Source organism: Pezoporus flaviventris, unplaced genomic scaffold (genome assembly GCF_033815535.1).
Source record: "Pezoporus flaviventris isolate CSIRO_AGI_PZ_B2104156 unplaced genomic scaffold, CSIRO_AGI_Pfla_v1 ptg000029l, whole genome shotgun sequence".
In the NCBI taxonomy this organism is placed as follows: Eukaryota; Metazoa; Chordata; class Aves; order Psittaciformes; family Psittacidae; genus Pezoporus; species Pezoporus flaviventris.
This window is the reverse complement of record NW_026892577.1, coordinates 2862979-2879084: the sequence shown is the minus strand read 5'-3', so window position 1 is coordinate 2879084 and position 16106 is coordinate 2862979.

Sequence of the window (16106 nt, the reverse complement as noted above, 5' to 3'; positions counted from 1 at the left end):
AACTTAATTGTCTTTAACGGTGTAAAATATGTTTGCCTTCCTTCACCCATCCTTTAGAAAGATATTGTCATTTGCAAGTATCAAGGAGACAGAAAAGGCAAACCTGGCTCTACCGTGGTGTGAATCCGCTGTTGTGCTCTCTAAGAGCACAGCTGTAACTCTTCAGTACGGCTGGATTCTCTCAAGCTGTTAGAAGTGGGGGTTTTTGGACTTTGAGCAAATCTTTGGTACTGTTTCTCACAGTATCCTTCTGGACAAAACGTCCAGCATGCAGCTAGACAAGTCCATTGTATAATGTGTGAGCAATTGCCTGATGTGCTGGGCTCAAACAGTCATGTTTGGGGTTACTTCAGGCTGGTGGCCGACCACCAGTGGGTTTCCCCAAGGCTCCATTTTAGGGCTGGTGCTCTTTAATGTCATTATAAATGATCTGGATGCAGGAGTCAAATGTACATAAAGTAAGTTTGCCAGTGACACTAAACCAGGAGGAGCTGTGGGCTCCCTAGAGAGCGGAGAGGCCTTACAGAGAAATCTGGATAGGCCAGAGAACTGGGTTAAAGGAATGCAGTCAGTATCACATGTAAAGCAAAGGGGAAAACCAAAGTGACTATATACTTTCCAGCAAATACATAGCTTGGGTTTTTAACTTTTTGATTGTTTTCTCCAAAGCTAAGCTGTTTCTTCTTGTCAGAGTATAAGTCAATTATACTGTAGCACAAAAAGGAATCGGCTGTATTTTACTGTCATTGTTGGTAATTTGTCCCTTAGGGTGTTAGCATTCATACATAATTGCATATTGTCTCTCCCTGTAACATTTTCTACTTTCTTTCTCTGTTAGAACAACATAAGAATTACTGCATCCATGGGTTTTAGCAAATTATCCAGCTAACTTGATTTACATTCAATTCACAAACAGAATTACAGAAGGGAAAAATACATTGGCTTTGGTTGGTTTTCCTGAGCTATCTTTTGGCCCTGAAAGATTGGTTTGTTCTTTTTTTTTTTTTTTTCCCCATTTGTGTGTGTGAGCTTTCTTTAGAAGCATACATAAAAATAAGGAAACACAATTGTATATGATGATGCTGAAATCACCAAGGGAATCTCTTCTGAAAGATCACATGTGGTCTGCAGGCAATTGCATTGTTACTTGCGTAAGAAATACTTGCAGTTTATAAAAGCAATAACCCAACATCCTCATTACACAAGTAAAGGCTATGTCTTGACGTATTTAAATCTTCAAAATACTGGGAGTTGCAGCACCATGCAAAGTTCCCATCCTATTAAATATGATACCCTAGTGAATGTGCTGTCCTAAGCGTTGGCACACATATGGACAACCTTCAGGACTGATGGAGCCACATGTGTCTTCAGGGCTGCTGAATCATAATCCAGGGGCCTCCTTGGTTCCCATAGCATCCAGAAGTGACCCTGCCATCATCATTAGCTACAAATAATCAATTCTGTCTTGGTGAAATCTGCTGAGGGTACTTAGGTTATTTGGGATGCTGAAGCTGCAAGTTGATTCTGAAAAGCTGCAGAAGCACCTTATCAATGAAAAAGTGAGAGGGCAAGAAAATGTTGAGATTCAATGTTGGTAAATGCAATGTGATGAAATGGAAAAATCCTTCATTTTGCGTATACTTAAATGAAGTCCGGGTTGTCTGCAGGCATGAGAAGCAGTGTTAGTGTTATAATGAGTAGTTTGTGGAAATATCAGCTTAATGCCAGACCGCTGTCAAAACAAATAGAAAGCTGGGTATTATGAGGAAAGAAATAGAGAACAACACAGGAAATGCAATCTAGGTTCAGGATGTACACAGATCTTGAGAACGGTGTAAAGGTAGAGTCCCCTTATGTCAAGGGATGTGTAGATCTAGAGAAGGCATGAGAACGGTGGCATGGATGGTCACAACTTGTCAGTGATGAACGAGTGGTGAGTTCAGCCTGGAGAGGATGCTCTGTTGTGTGGCCATGTGTTGGTGACTTTGGCAGGTCTTCTACCTGTCCAGGAGTCAGAAGAGCACCTGGGTATCTCAGACAGCTGAGATCTTTATGTGAACACAAGCTACTGATGCAGAACGGGTGGAGAGCCATTTGGCACCAGTGCTGCTGCTGAACTGACGGGCAGGAAAAAGAGGAGCCTGGCTGTAATTAACAAAGCAGCTTAAGTACTAATACCTTAGTAATGTCCCTCATATTTTAGATGAAAGGCTCAATTGGTAATTTGAAATGAGAACAAACACACTGAAGGGACGGCTACTGTGAGAAAAAGGAGTACATGAAAACAGCAATTTATCCAAAACAGCAAGTTTTCTGGGTGTGCTTACAGGGTCATGTGTGGGTGCTGGAAGCTGCTTCTGCAACTGCTTTTCACAGCTAAAGTGGGTGAATTGAAGTTTCATGCATGTCCTGGGTAACAGCTCCCAGAGCAGTTCAGGCTGTGTTTTACCATTATGCAAATACACACAAAAGACACCCCCCCCCCCAAAAAAAAACCTATCTGAAGGATTTTCAGAGCACGCAATGTTAATAAAAGAGTACAAGTCTTTCATGTACATGAAATGGGGGGGGGGAATGCTTTTGCCAAACAGAAACCTCACAAAATTCAAGGTGGGAAATGGTGGGGCTTTTTCAGACACAGAGGATGTCAATACAGAGCCACTTTGCTTTACCCTCCTCATCCATCAGCACCCCGAATAAAGACCCATCAGTATTTTAGACAGCAGGTCCCCACTGCTTCTTACAGCAACAATTACTGTTGGTATCATTGATAAATAGCAAACCAGCTTGAGGAGGAGAGCAGCCAAGTAGGCTTAAGCATAAAGGCGATAGGATCCCTTAGCAGTTGACTTCCCTCATCTCCCAGTTGATCTGCTGTTCCATGGGGCCAATCGATCCCAGCTGCATGAAGTCTATGTGATGCATAGATCCCAGCTTGCTTCCTCACCCTGAGCCTTGTTGATTTAGATGCATACAACTTAACCTTTCCAGCAAATGTACTGACAGCTCCACGGGATCTCATCGAATTAGGTGAAGCAAAGCTGATGATTACCAACTGATGACATGGTGTTTTTCCATTTTCAGTCTGGTTATCATTCTTTGAACATGATAACACTAGGGAATAGCCCTTCACAAAGAATTGTATTATACATAGGAAAAGAGATGATTTCAAGCCTCACGGATACCTGTGTACCTTCTGGGTGCAATATGAGAACCTTCTAATAACTGTAGTATAGTAACTGTGAATCCCACCTTATGGATGCTTTTGGCTAACATAGCTAAATGATAGTTACCACAGGTAAACTGGTGAAGTGTTTCCTAAGGTAGAAAAGTAATGAATCTGGATCTAACAGATACTTCCTTCCCAGATACTAATCCAGAAACCTGTTTTTTTTTAAGATTTTTTTTCTTTTTATTCCATTTTTAAATCCAGATGATGAATTTTCTGACATTCCTGTTCTGTTTGATACAGTTCCTCCTCTATTGGCTTGGTGACTCTTTGTATTCACTGCCCATACAGCATGAGCTGTGTTTGCTTTGCTTTCCTCCTCCTCCTCCATCTCTCATGAATAACAAAAGCATAGGGTCAGACTGAATGTATCTGGAAACATTCAGGTAGCAGATGAACTTTGAGTGTTGACTTTTTCACCCTCACAGGCATTGTCCATTTACTTTCTTCTTATATCCCTGCTTTAATTTGTACAAAGCTACTTGTGATTAGCTGACATTTACAAACAGGTATTGATTTTTTTATTAATTTATAAAGAGTTCAAACAAACAGTGGTAGTCAATTCTAGCAATAATCCCCCAGGAGGCTAGGGAAGATAGATACAGACCAAACTGCACAATCTGTAGGCAGTCACAGTGCATTAATGGGGTAAGATTTCACATGTCTGTGCATACTCTCACAATATCCCCTTGTGTACGTATTGAAGGTAGTAAATATGAATGTCAAGAGAATATTTCCAGCAAAGGCATAAGTTAAAATGATTCCAGGTCATATAAAAAAGCAGCATGGTTATTAGTTAAATACGTGGTAGCAGGTGCTTAAGGACTCCTTTCCAACTTAGGCATCTTCTGAGGAAAAAGAGGCTTGCCAAAATCACACTAAATGCTAGAGGCAAAACCAGAACAGTTAATGCAGTGTCTTAGCTCAGAAGCAAGGAAGGTGCCTGCTGAGGATCCCCTGACTTGATTCAAGGCTGCTCAGGGACAGAGGGGATCCACTGTTTCACAGGGTGGAGGTACTGAATGGTTTCTGTTGGAGACACACTGTGTGTGACTAGGCAGGCTTCAGTGCAGAAAACCTCTGCAGAGGACCTGTGAGGGCAATGTGTATGGGTGTTTCTATAAATCACTTTGCTTTACTCTAGAGGTAGGACAAGATTTCTTTCTTCACATGTGTCTAGTTTCTCTTTGTTTGTAAGTACTCCCTGGATAAGCATTCCCTATAGCAGAGGGGTGGTATGACATACGTATGTGTCAGCTTGGGCAATTGTTTTCCAGCAGAACTCAGTTTACTGAAATGGGTGGTTTGACTAAATGGATGTTGCAAAGGGAAAATACTCCGTTTTCCTTAAAAACACATCTATTTTTTAACATACTGGTGGCATGTTAGCCTGGCTGCTCTTTGGAGACCTCATAGCAAGGTTCTGACTTGAAGTGAGGATCATCTTGTGCCTCTCTAAAAGACTGACTGCGTGGGGGATCCTTCAGCACAGCAGTTAGTTGAATTCAGGGATTCCAACTAGTTGTTAGAGGAAAACACCTCGTTATTCATAACCTCTGCCTCCTGCCCTCGTCTGAAGGCTGGATAAATTAAGTGCATTGATAAAAAGAAGGGATGTCTTGCGCATTGAAATATCCTGCAAATAGACGAGCAGAATGCTTGCAAATGATTGTGAGAGTCATCTAAATAAAACCATCAGATAGCCTTTGATGACATGTCATTAGCCAGAGTCCAACAGTTCCATGGCATTTAGAATCCTCTGACATTTCAGTGACCTTTCACAAGGCATATTGCATTGAACAATTAATTTATTTCATGACCATCCCCTTGTATCCAAGGGGAAAAAAAAGAGTTAGTCAAAACCAGGTGTCCTGCTCAGAGCCATGTATTGCATTTCAAAACCCATTGAGTGGAAGCTAATTTCAACAATTTGCATGAGAGCCTTTGCTATCACTTCTACCATAGTATCAGTGTCAGCTCAATTTTCAGAGTAGCTGTAGCTCAAACACTGACCTGCTGCCTATTACAGTAGTGTAATGAAGTGCAATGGACTAGTAATTATTCTACATTACCGTAGATCAAGTAACATGCAGCCTTCAGTTATCACAATGGAATCCCAGTTCTTGCTCAAAATGAGAAAACTGACCATGAAGTTGATTTAAGGGTGTCATCAAAAATTGCTTTCAGAGCCAGAAAAGGTACTACTTATTTTGCAGATAGCATCTGACATTGCTGTGCAAATGTCCCAGAGTCACTGCATACTTGAATAAACTAGTTTCAAATAACTAAATGAAGGGTTGTATCTGAGAGGCAGGAGTAAATTGAGATGTGATGTTCGTAAATTTACTAGTAATGAAATTGCATTAGGCAAATGATTTCAATGTCTTCTTTCTAAGGCCATCTGTGAAACATCCTAACAACTTATTCGGGAAATCATATGGTCTTTTTTCCTGTTGCTGCATATGAAACGTTGAACATTATGAATCTGACTTAAATTGCTCACTACCTGCCTGTACAATAGCAACTTCAGCCTGTCCAGATCATATTGCTTCCAAAGAATGAGCCAAGATTGTCATCAGCTGTACATTAAGATCTACTCCTTCCCCAACCCTCTTGATGCAACCGTCTCAAACCTCCATTTAACCCTGTCTACTTGAGGGTGGAAAACTTGAAAGCGACTCAAAACATAACAACCCAAGATATGGTGGGAGACAAGTGCTTCACAGTAATCAGGTTTTGTCACCCATTATTAACACATTGACTTGGAGTGGAAGGAAGACAGAGCTCCTCATAAGAAATCTGCATTTTTCTGGGTAGAGAAGGGCAGACAGTGTATGGTAGTGGCCTGTATATTTTGATATTCCAATGTTTTTCTTAGCTAGCCTCTACTCGTTGCTTAGTAAGTTGTGTTGCTGCTGATAGAGGTGGTTATTTCTATTTCTTAAGTGAATTAAAAGAAAACAACCTCTTTCCACATCAGTATCTGGCATGAAATTTTAGCTCTTCTCTACCAGAGGTAACAGGATATTGAAATATATGGAACAAGGCAACTGGAAAGTTTCACTGTCAAAACCAGTAACATTTTGTCAAGGGTAAAATGAAATTAAGTTCTAAAAAGGTAAAATAATCCCTGCAGAGCAATTTGTAAGAATCTGCCTGGGTTTGGGTTTTTTTTTTCCAAGATTGAGGTGAAAGGGAATATGGCTTAGATTTTCACTTTCAGCCCACACAGAATTCGCACATAGTAATTCACTTCAGGTAAGGCGTGTGGGGATGCACAGGCTGTATGGATGAATACAGATTCCCAGAAGCATGGTCAGGAGACTAACCCTTTTTGGGGACAGAGTGATGGGATGGAGGGGATGACAGGGTTTAGGGGAAGGCAGAAAATTCAGCAGCGAGTCTAGGTAGTGATGTCTCAGAAATATGGCTTTCTCTTTTGGCTACAGAAAACGGACAACAGGGTGATTGATCTTCAGGATAACAGGCACACATCACATTTAGTTTCAGACTGCCAACAGCACTCCCATTTCTAAGGGATCATAGAATCCCAGACTGGTTTGGGTTGGAAGGGACCTTAAAGCTCATCCGGTTCCAACCCCCTGCCACAGGCAGGGTCACCTTCCACTGGAGCAGCTTGCTCCAAGCCCCTGTGTCCAACCTGGCCTTGAACACTGCCAGGGATGGGGCAGCCACAGCCTCTCATGCAACTTGCAAATAGTAATGGAGGTAAATACTTGGGCAGTGCTAGAAAAGAGCATCTCAGATAGTTTTTTCCTCCTTTTATACTCATCTTGTATAAATTATCACAAACAGAACAAGTAGATTTTAGTCCAGGTTTTAAAGGAAGAGTTGATTTCAATGAAATACCTTCCTGCTTACTTAGGAAGCAATTGAATGGGGGGGGGGGCTTGTATCTCCTGGTTCAAAAAACCTGAAACCTAATTCTAGATGTGACAAAATTCCAGTCAGAGCCCTATCAATATGACAAGGCTAATGTGTGCAACCAAAAGAATATACATATTGAGACAACTGTTTTCAGTAAATGTCTCATTAATGAGCCATCAAGACTTGATTGTAGCAACTATTGCGCAGCTAGTCACAATAATAATAATCAGAAGAGAGCAGCTAATTTAGCATACTTCAGATAAAAAATAAATCATCACGTAAATTCTGTTGCAAACATATTCACCACCATTTAATACATATTGTTCACTGGCACTGAATTATGATTCCAAATCAGAAGGGTAACAAGGTGTTTTCCTGTATAAGATTTAGCTAAACCTCTGGAGTTTTTAATCTGTTTTCCTAACAAAGTTTACTCAGCAACATTGGCTCTGCTCTGAGTGTCAGGAGACCCCAAGTCTCTCTGTGTAAATTGAAAGAGGCTCCCCGTGCTGGCTTATGCTTTTATTATGGGAATCACACTAAATGTGATAATTTTAGTGAAGTGTATGTTTGCTGTTGCATCAAATTCTAATTGTGCATCCTTGGCATCAGCAGAATATGAATGAAGAGCATCAGTCTAAATTTGAGGCTAGTCATCACATGCAGGACTGGCCTCACCAGGCCCCCAGAAGAAGATTTACCTAAAATACAGCAGATTGCAATGCATAGTTTTCAATTGACTTTACTGGGAGAAACATCTGAAACTTCTGCTTTGATCTCCCCACAAAATGTTCTCTAAATGTAAAAGCTGTGGGTCCAAAGTCAAACACCGACCTTTATGTACATGGCAAAGTTTGTTAGGACAGAGGTGTCACTGGTCAAAATAAGCCAGGTCTCTTCAGCATCATGTCCACAGCAACTTGGCTGAAGGAGTTGGTGGCTGTCACAGGTGATACTTGGGTCTCTGTCTAGGAGGGCTGTAGGTAGGAGTCAACTCCAGCAACACATGGAAGCTCCACATCTTCTGGAGGATATTCATGAGGATATTCAGAGATTGAAGAGAGAGGAGTGAAGGGGTAGTATGACCTTCTAGTGTCCTGATGAAAGCCTCTTTGCAGAACAGGTACTTTTATTCGGCATCCATCTACATGCTATCAGGAGAGGGCATTTGAAAATGTAGAGATGCATTTTCCTTTTTGTTTTGTCAATCTCTCTGGCTCTATTGACTTGCATCTGCTAATTCCTATCTACCAGAAATTTGGCTCAGGAGCAAGACATATTTGAAATGTAAATCTCCGATGCAAATATCCAGAGCTGATTTGGGATCTTTTATCAGGATGATAAATAAAATTTTTTTAAAAGAATAATTTTTCCCAATAAAAATGCAGTTACTGCCCGCTCCGAATTTTCTATTGGAAAGTTTTTGTTTCACTGAATATTTCCAATTTGCACATGAAAATTGAATTAACGGTTTCACTTGACTTGAAACACATTTTAAATCACTTGGTGATTGCTTTGGCTTTTGCCCCGGAGTGAATTTCCCTGTGATCCTTTGCCACATGGCAGTAGGAGTTTAGCTCCTTGTGTCACAGACTGCTTGGATCCCCAGCCCTGACGTTCATCGCTGTTCTCCCACGACGTGGCCCAGGACACAGGTTTCACACGGAGTAGTGAGCATGGGAAGGAGAATGGCCAGTTCTTGTTATATGCTGCATAAAACCACGCAGGACCTCATTGTCCTGATTCCCTGGGGGACTGTAAGCCAATGTGCTGATTTTTTCCTGACATGGACTGATGTAACATCAAGCGATTATGGGACCTTGGGGGTATGATACCAGCTGTGGCTATAGGGCAGAGCAGATCCCAGCTCCAGTGAGGCCTCAGTGCTTCAGAGAAATACAGTTTTGATGCAGGAATTTGAGGGTTGTTTCATCAGCATCTGAAGTTAAAAAACCCATCAATTTCAAAATTGCTGGAAGTTCCATTCTGTTAATGGAACATACAAATGGATCAGTTTGCCATTTCCTAACTGGAATTAATGTGGAATCTTCATTCCACACACACACAAAAATCTGAATCTTAGTTTTTAATCCTGTTTTAAATGGAGAGAAAGGCTGAAATGTCAACATTTCTCCTGGGATAGAGATGTTGTACTTGCTATGCTCTGTAAACAGTTTTGAATGGGAGACTGTTTCAGTGGAGATCACATTCTCAAATGCATGATTTATGGCTTATGAGGGTATTGAGCATCAAGTGAAGTGTCTGTAAGGATCTTTTTTTCACCTGAAGAGTCCATGACTTTAACATAAACTACCCTAAACTGGCAGAAGGTGAGAGAAATCAACATGACAGAAGAGAGCAAAATAACCAGGGACCTGATAAATGCTAAATTAGCTCCTAAAAACTGTAAAGATCCACCATGACACTAAACGCTTCCTTCATCTGAGTGAGCAAACCGGCTGCAACTTTACTGTGGTGTCACTCTCTCCCTTCTCACTGCGTTATACATTCCCCTCTAGTGGCTAGTGAAAGATATATGGGAGGAATTTCTTCCAAGAGCTAGAACTGGATTTGCAAAGGGGAATCAAGAGGAATTAGGCATGTAAATACTTGTGACAACCTAAGCAGTGGGCCCTTGTCTCAAGCAGTGACAAAACTCACCCTCCTTGTGCTGCAGGTAGAGAACAAATCGCTCTTTTGGCCTGCCTAAGGTCGATTGAGAAAGTTGGGGCTGTTCAGACTGGAGAAGAGAAGACTGCATGGAGACCTCATAGCAGCCTCCTAGTATCTGAAGGGGGGCTATAGGGATGCTGGGGATGGACTCTTCATTAGGGTCTGTAGTGATAGGACAAGGGATAATGGGTTTAAACTTAAACAGGGGAAGTTTAGATTGGATATAAGGAGGAAGTTCTTTACTGTGAGGGTGGTGAGGCTCTGGAATGGGTTACCCAGGGAGGTTGTGAATGCTCCATCCCTGGCAGTGTTCAAGGCCAGGTTGAACAGAGCCTTGGGTGACATGGTTTAGTGTGAGGTGTCCCTGCCCATGGCAGGGGGGTTGGAACTGGATGATCTTAAGGTCCTTTCCAACCCTAACTATTCTATGATTGCATCTAGAAATCAAAGGCTCAGCTCCATGTTTGGTGCAGCTTGAGGGTGGAGAAGAGAGATAAGGTTGAGGAGGAGTATGGAAAATGTGATTTGTAGAAGTTTTCCTTTTTTTGGTCTTTATTTATCCTGACTTTTTGTATTTATTTTTATTTTTTTAAACAGCCCCATGGAAGCTGTTGTTTTGCTTTCATGGGGGTTCTCTGTGTGTGTGTGTGCATCTTTGCTTGCTTAGGTGCTCCGCGTTTCAACTCCATCTGTGTCTCCTAGATTTGGGGATTGGGGTCTGGATTGTGTTTGTTCTGATTCCGAGTCATATTGTGGTGTGTTTGCTCTGAATACACTTGGTCCTTTTGTTGATTGCTGTGGTGCGCCTGCCTGAACCGGGGACAGAAGCAATCAGCGGGAGAGCTCACAAACAAACTGAGTGCTGGGGGTGTCTATCCGCTGCTGGAGAGAGGGCTGGTGTGCCCATAGAGCTCTATGGGATACCTCGGGAATCACTGATCTTGTTTGGAAAGGCACATCTGGATCAGATGCTGATTTTGGATTCACCTTGTGAGCCATGAGCTGGGCCATAGGCGCAGGGAGCATCTGGGACATCCTCCCACTGCCCTGTTCTGAGGCACTGGTGCCAGCTCACACTGCAATGGACAATTTCCAGTCGTGCCATTCCCTTGGCTACTGAGGATTTTACTCCAGAGCAAGCTGCTTTACACCGCTTTTCCCTTGCAGACTCCTGCTCTAAGAGGATGAGATATAGGTACAGATACCAGCAGTGACTCCTCCTTTAGCCAGAACATGATCTGCTGGACATGTGAGGCTGACAAATACATCTACTTTGTTCTTAGTATAAATGACTTCTGTCAGTACAGGACTTGCAGTGTTTTGGTGCCAGCAGCTAGCACACATGGTAAGTGCAAAGCAGGTTTCTGTAATTCCTCTTGCAGCAATGGGAGTGAACCAGGCTCAGCAGCAGGAAGATGTCCCTACCACCTTCCAACTGTGTTTTCAAACAACATTTGGGAGTGATTTATGCTGCGTTATGACATTGGTACCATCTGTTCATCATCATAAGTATGAATGAAGTGATAATGAAGAAAATGTTCGAAGCAGCTAACAAGATGATTACACTATAATAACATAATTTTGGCATAATTTGGATCTTCAGCGATCTACAAACACTTCATTTCAAAATCTAAAGGTCTGGAGCCTTACTGCAGCTACACAGAGCTCTCTTCTGACTTTCAGTATCAGGGGAAGAGCAACATTGATCTTGAAATGTGTCAGAGATCCCGCTCCACCTGCCTGGTGACTCTCACCTTCTCCTACACGGCATCTGCTCTGCTGCACTCTTGCTTCATTTCTCTGCCTGTTTACCTGTGTTTTGGAAACAACTTCTCAGAGCAGGGTCAGGATCTCCCCAGGGCAGGAACCGTCTCTTTCTCCTTAGGGTTTTCCACCTGACCTACTCACTCTTTTCTTAGGGGAAAACAACAGGAACCATCCATTGCAACTTTTATCAGGGCCCTTCGGTTGTTTTTACAATGGAGAGTAAACTGGAAGGCCTGGGAAAACACAAAATAGAGGTCATTTTGCATTAGACTCAGTGACATTCCAGGAAAAAATAAAAAAATAAAAAAACCCCAACTTTTAATTTGCTAAAAAAAATAGTTTTTAAAAAACTTTTTCTATCAAAACAGTGATTATTTTAAAAAAAATAAACCTCATTCCTTTAAAGCCGAGGATTGAAATGTATCTTTTCTTTTGGGACGAACAGAAGTGGCTCAGCTCAACCACCAAATGGTTACCAGTGCTGTTCCAGAAGGGAATATCCTGGCTATCCCTAGAAACATTAGGTCATGCAGCACTGTTGTTAGGGGTTATTTCTGAGAGCCCTGGTCTTCCAAGCAGTCCTGATGAGACAAGTTCAGCATTTCCTCCATGATGCAGTTGACCGTAGCTGTCACCATCAGATACTTCTTACATACTCAACATTTCAGTGTATCCTGGGGCCATTCAGGCGCTTGCTCCAAGTCCATATCCCATGTTAGAGGGATGACCAGAGTAAAACACTGGGGAAGGCATTTTGAGATGTGCAGACCTGCAGGTTTTGGACAGAAGTGAAGGTAACCTGTAAACCATGAAATGGGTTGGGACTTAATTTCCTGGAATATCTCCAGGGCAAAACAGTAACTGCCTCAGTGCATAGAAGCAGTACATAAAGCTTGCAGCCAGGCTCGCTGCAGAGTGCAGAGGAGGGCTGTGATTCCTAAAGGGGAGCATCTTCAGCTTGTCTCACTTCCTTTTGCTCAGCCTATGGCAGAGTTGGGCTATAGCTGTGCAGCTACTACAGCTTTACACAGCACTTTTGTTTATGCTGTCAACTGCCAGTAATCCGCTGGTCCACTCAGGTCTCTGTAATGGTTGAGTTGTTTATTGTAATGAATGTGAATCCTGGATGCCTGTCCCACCAAGTCTTACATGTTTCAACACAATAGTGTGGCAGTGATGCCACTACAAGAAAATACGCTTGACAGATTTTAGGCTGGCCTTGTGAAAGCCCAAAGCATTTCTAGGAACTCTTGAGCTGATTTCTTAAGCCTGCAATAGCATTTCTTTGTTAGTCAAGCAGAAATATTGTCTAAATATATTGCTTTTGTCTGGGATATGTTTAACTAATATAATAGTCTTTTACACAGCAGAGATTTATATGACATCTTGTTACCAATGTGAAGGGAAAATAAATGCTATTTGTTGAATTAGTAGTACAGCAACAGAGCTGCCATCCGAGCTATCTGCCATGCAATTAGACTTCACTTAGCTGATGATATAATCAGAGTGTCTAGCAGTAATAAGAAATAGGAAACACAAGCAGATTTTTTTCATCTTAATCTTTCCAAAATGAATATGCAGGAAAGAAAGGAAGAACCCACATGAAAAGACAGGGTACTGAATGGCACTTTTTAGTAATCCACTGACAATAGCACTTGTGTAACCCATTAACTGTAGTTGCTCTGAGGATTCGTGCTTAGTGGACATGACTCATGGAACAGCTATTCCTACACCAGGTGGTTAAAACTCAGCAATGACAGGTTTACAAAGAAATCATCCTTCATCTTTCTCACCACACATGTGAACCAGTGGATCTGCAAGAAGAATCATCATTCTTGTTAACATTATTCCAGGCATTCTGGAGCCACTAGAAACAAATTCATCCCCTTCTTTGGGCAAGAGCATTTCAGAAGACTACCAGAGTCTGCTCTCATTTATCTTCTACGTTGGACAATGAGCCAGGGGATGTCCCTGCAGCCCAGGGGAATCTGAGTGTTCAATGCTTTCGATGCCTCTGGCCTCCACCCATCTGGGACTATGGGACGGAGGAGAGCTGGGGGCAGCGTTGAAGCTACATCCTACCGAGCAAACAAGCTTGTCCTGGGAAATGCTATACAAGGAGGCTGTGCTGTTTTCCACTTGCTGAAGGCCATTGCAGTAGCCAGAAAATGGAGAAAATATGGACCAAAATACAGAAAAATACATAGGTGACATCTGAGGAAAGCCTTTCACAGCAGTGCTTGAGGTTTCTGTGCTGGAGGCACAGGGTCAAAGACACAATCAGCTTCCCCGGAATGGAATGACATGAAGAAATGTTGGCAGATACTCCTCAGTGAGTTAAATAAGAAGAAAAATGAATTAATAAGGACTGAAAATTAATAAGACTTATTAATAAATTAATAAGGCAGAAAATAAATTAGTAATCTGAAAGAACCCGGTAAAAAGCAAACCAAAACAAACAAGCTTCTGTTGGCAGTGTACAAATACCTTTCTTGATTTATTTTTAATGATGAGAAGGAAAAGAGGGGGAGAAAGGGAATAACAGCCTTTGCCAAGTGTTCAGTGATTCTCATATACCTGATTCCCAGCTGCACCTAACTCATTATCACTCCTGTGAGTATAGCACTTCTCTGCAAATGCTCCAGCCACTTAGATTTTTGAAGAGGGTTTTTCAACGAGGATGGGATGTGATAAATGCAATTTAAACAAGCCACTTAATCAACTTATTTATATTAGATAACAATACAAGCAGAGCGGGTGAGTCTACCACACAGAAGCCCTCACGAAGCCCCTGTGGAAGAGAAAACACCACAAGATCACTCCTTGCGCAGCCGCCCTCGGAGCGTTTCTCTGCTGGGTGGTGGGTTTGTGTCCCCTGTGCTCAGAATGGGCAGTCAGGGCATGTTGATAGGACAGCTTGTGGCTGGGGAGCTCACACTTGGTGGCCCAGTTTAGTTCCTTGGCCCCTTTAGATGTCAGTGGCACCTTCTGCATGGCTGGTGCATGAGCACTGACACTCCCCAGCCCTCACCCCATGCTATGACTCTGCTGAATGTGTCCTGTCCATTTCAGAAGATTCATCTGCTCATAGCTGTTGGCTGTAATTTTCTGGCAGGATGAGGAAATCTGGGAAAAGGAAAACAACTTTTATTAATTCTATAAGTTTTATTCAGGTTTTATTAATTTCTGAGAGGATTGCCTCTGCGAAATGCTGTGTGTGTCTCTCTCTGTCCTTCTACCATGCTATTAAACATGCCCTGAGAGCATATGGAGAATATAGAACCAAGCTCTGTATGCAGCTTACCCCATCCAAAGTGTCCACAGGCCTCAGAAAGAAACCTGTGCAGGTGGAGCTACCAAAACCATCAATGAACAAAACTAGCTTTTAAATTGTATTTTCAGATGAGAAACAGGAGATGATCCTCACATTAGGTGAGGAATAGCAAAATAGAGGCAGAATTTTAATTTTAATTATTCATCTTACTTAATCTGAGAATTTGAGTTGATCCTCGTGGAATCCCTCATTTGAGATAAGGTCTGAGCAGGGATCAGAGACCCCAAGCAGAGAAGAGGGCTAATGGAAGTTTAAGCTGACAGAAGTTTAAAAAGAAACAAATGGGCTTAGCCATTCAGAGAATGTAAGCAAAGACCACAGCTCTGGAGCGAAAACAAGACGAAGTCGTAGTAAAGCAATTCATACACCACAGACTGCAGGAAATGCAGAGGCAAAGGTGAAACTCCTTCGTTTTTGAGAGGTTTACACGGACAAGCACAAACCGAACACGTTTTGGAAGCCTTTTTGTCCACGCAAGAAGCTAAAACATGGCTGCAGGTATCAAAAGATACACAAAATATGTTTAATCTTCACCGATAAGAAGGGTTTGTAGGAAATAGGAGACGGCTATTTACAGTGGGTAATACAGTATTACACTGACTGCGAATGGAGCCCTTCTTGTCATCCCGACACCAGTGCACGAGTGCAGAGAAGGTCAGAAGCTGCACTTTAAAAATTGAAGAATACACTTAGTAACGTTGCAAACAGGAATGTGGAGCTTCGTTGGAGTCAGTGGGGAATTTACCAAGCTAGATATGGAGAGAAGATGTCTTTCAACAGCAGGATCCTCCAAGCTGTGAACTAGAGCAGGATGTGATGATTAAAACCCATGAGTTCCTTTGAAGATTTGCAAGACAAAGGGGAGCAGCTCAGACTGACTGAGACCTTTTGATATGCGTGGTGTATTGTGACTTCTCTGTAATATTTCCTTGTAATGAATAACAGGTAACTCAAATTAGCCTTTTGTGAAATTTAGGATGAAAAATAACGCTTCCTGCAGCATTGCAGCAAAGACTAAGTGTTAAAGTTAGCTGGTGATCCACCTGCAGGAAACCACAGACCAAACCCTCCCTCTCCATCACAGGGACCTTCTCTCTAACACGTGAAGAGCAACTTGCTATTCCATCAAGAAGGACGTTTCTGTGTTGCAGCTCAGGTTTCTCCTGCATAACCACATGGGAGTGCGGCAACTCACCTCACCTTCCCCTGGAGATC